This window comes from Myotis brandtii, unplaced genomic scaffold, assembly GCF_000412655.1.
Source record: "Myotis brandtii unplaced genomic scaffold, ASM41265v1 scaffold656, whole genome shotgun sequence".
Taxonomy (NCBI): domain Eukaryota; kingdom Metazoa; phylum Chordata; class Mammalia; order Chiroptera; family Vespertilionidae; genus Myotis; species Myotis brandtii.
In genome coordinates, this window is record NW_005370548.1 from 527,684 (window position 1) to 530,584 (window position 2,901).

A 2,901-nucleotide genomic window follows, 5' to 3' on the forward strand; every position below is an offset into this window, starting at 1 on the left:
CAGCATCCCCCGTGTTGGTGCCATGGCACGTTTTTATAATTTGAGAAAAACACAAAAGGAACCCCAGCAGCCAGTACTGGGGTCCCCACGAGGGGGCAGGGCTGGAGCAGAGCACGTGCACACAGCAGCGGGTCCGACCCGAGTGCCTGGCGCTGGCGAGAGGCTCGGTTTGGAGGGACTGTCCTGTGGCCCCGCAGCGGCTCCGGAGGCAGCTGACGTCCCCGGCTCCTCCCCACACGCCTGGAGGCGCCGCCAGAGCCCTGGGTGCTCTCTGCAGTGAGGAGTCTGCACCTGAGCCCTTTGGTCAAAGGAGGTGCACAGGGTGTGGCCCAACCTGCAGGGGCAGCGGGGTGGCCCAGCCCGTGCTTCCTAGTAAGATGCCGCTCACCCATCTCCTCAGGCGGGAGTTGTGGGACCCCACACCTGGGACCAGCTGCTCCTCGGCCATGCCCCCCCACCCCCACCCCCATGGGAGGCCTGGCCTTTGGGGAAGTAGCGTTTGACCAAAACCAGAGGCAGAGCCTCGAGTCCTGGGCTGCTCTGCTGTGGACGGTGCTCCTGTGGTCACTCCCGACCGTCCTCACTGGGTCTGAGTGGGTGCTGGTCAGCCGGCCCTGCGGGGAGCAAAGGGCCTCGGCGGGCTCCCTGGGACTGAGGGTGGTGAGAGGCCAGACCCTCCACACCAGGAGCCGCTGGGAGGCTCGCCCAGCGGGGGGGGCACCGGGACGCCCGTCAGCTGGGGGCCAGTGAGTCCAAGGAACGATCAAGCAGTGGTGACCGGTTCCCGGTTTTGTGGGAAGTTGTGCTGGGAAAGGAGAAGTTCCTGCCCCTTTCCTGCGAGCTCCGGGGCGGGGACAGGACAGTTCCCGGGGTCGCTCCGGGGCCCGTGCAAAGGGGCGCAGGTGTTTGTATTCCTGGAGGCGCGGAAGTCCTGCGTTTTGCTGAACTGGGTCAGTGGTTCCCACAAGTCTAGGCTTCTGCTTCCTGCCCGGCCGGCTCCTTGTTTTCTTTAAGAAGCGGATCGACCCACCAGGGCCTTCCTCCCGGGGCACCTCCCGGCCCAGCCTCCAGCTGACGGAGCGAATGCAAAGTCATCGGGTGGGTCTCTTAACCCAGCAGCCCGTCCCCTGGGCGCTCAGAGGCCCGGCGAGGCCAGCTCCCCAGAAGGCTCGATGGGCATGTGCAGTGCAGGGGTGTGTTCCCAGCCCAGGGAGCCCTGACCTGGGAGCCAGGCTGCCTGCGAGTCGCTGTGGAGCCCGCAGGACGAGGGCGGTGCAGGTGCGACTCCGAGGCGGGTCGGACCGGCGTCCCTGGAGAAGGGGCGGGCAGTGCCTAGAGCCGAGGCCTCGGCAGGACGGGGCACCTGGCTCCTGTCCACCCCACAGTCCCCGCCGGGCGTCCTGCTGGCCTTGCTGTGCTGGCGGAGGGAGCAGTCAGCTTGACGAGAGGGCCACCGCGACCCTCTGACCCTCATCAGTGGGTGTCACTGGCCCTGGGGGTGTCACTACTCCTCCATGCCCCTTGCCGCAGCGCGTGGCCACCCGGAGCTCCGCCTCCCTGGCTGTGAACCGGGGGTGAGAGTGACACTAGGATTCTCGTGAGGCCTGGGGCTTAGGGTGGAGCAGTGTCTGGGAATTGGTAGCCTCGCTTTTTATTACAAACCTCACTTTGGTGACTCATTGAACATGTGCCCTGGCATTTCCCCCAAATCCCCAGCGATAGAGAAAGCGGGCGCCCACCCTGCGGTCCAGCCCGAGCCGCTGCCGTGTCCCGCTGTCTTGCTCGCTGTTGTCATGTTTACAGACCTGGATGCACGAGGTGTCGGAACGCCCAGGGCACTAGGTTGTCCGGTGGTCAGAGCTGAGCATGTCGGGGACCAGGCGAGCCCGTGTGCAGCCTCGCCTCCCGGTGCTCGGGGTCTTCTGGGCCCTCTGCCTCCGGCTGCTGCACCTCCGCGCTCGACGCCAGGGGGCAGGTGGAGGGACCCTCCTGGGCCTGGGGAGCACACGCCTCTCCTCAGAGAAGCAGACCCGGGCAGTGGCCCAGCGACGCTTCCTCTGTCACCTCAGTGCTGGGGTCCTCAGCAGCCCTCCCCTGGGCTCCCCGTCCTCGCGCAGGGCACCTGACTCCCACCCACCCAGCTGTCCCCTCAGCGCCGAGCCCAGCCCCGCCCTCAGAGCAGCACACGCTCAGCCATGCGTCTGTCTCCACTGCAGCCCTGTCCAGGGCTCGGGCTGGCCCAGGGCCGCTGCCTTCTGCTGGCCCAGCCTGGGTGAGGGCCCAGCCGAGTTTCACCAAAGAGGGGAACCAAGTCGGAGAGGGAGGTGATTGCTAGGCAACCTGGTGTTTGTTTCCTGGGTAACGAGATGACGCACTGATGCTGTGGATGGACAGCTCGTGGTGACAGCCCCCAGCCTCTCGGAGGCCTGCCTGGTGCCCGCCGACCTCTTCCTGGGGGGTTGCTTTTTCATTCATTTGGGTTTCTTATTATGACCATGAACTCTGCAAAGCTTGTCCCATCGACCCTCCTTCCTGTGGGAATCAAGTCCGGGGGCTCCTCACCTGGGAGGGACACCCTGGGGCACGTGCGCTCGGCTCCCCGAGGCCCAGGCTGCCTGTCCCAGGGGAGGGAACGGTCGTCTCACCATTTCCTCGGCAGACGTGGCCCCTCACTCCAGCGAGGTCCTGACCCCTCTGCCTCAGTTTCCTCGCCTGCTACAGGGGGTGGTGGTGAAGGAAACGAGAAGGTGGTTCCGCGTGAACTGATGGCTCCTCTCTTCCCTCCCGGAGGGCTGGGGTCTCAGGGCCTGTCCGAAGGCAGCACCCGGGCCTCTGGTGGGGCGGGCCAGCTGGGGGGCGAGGCAGCGGGGAGTCCCGTCCTGCCCAGTGCAGGCGTGCGGG

General features: G+C 66.4%; 1 protein-coding gene across 6 annotated transcripts in view; it reads left to right on the forward strand.

The window, feature by feature from the left end:
• CTBP2 (C-terminal binding protein 2) overlaps positions 1-2,901 on the forward strand; it is a 102,975-nt gene that overhangs the window by 92,771 nt on the left and 7,303 nt on the right. The gene's annotated exons all lie outside the window — the stretch shown is intronic.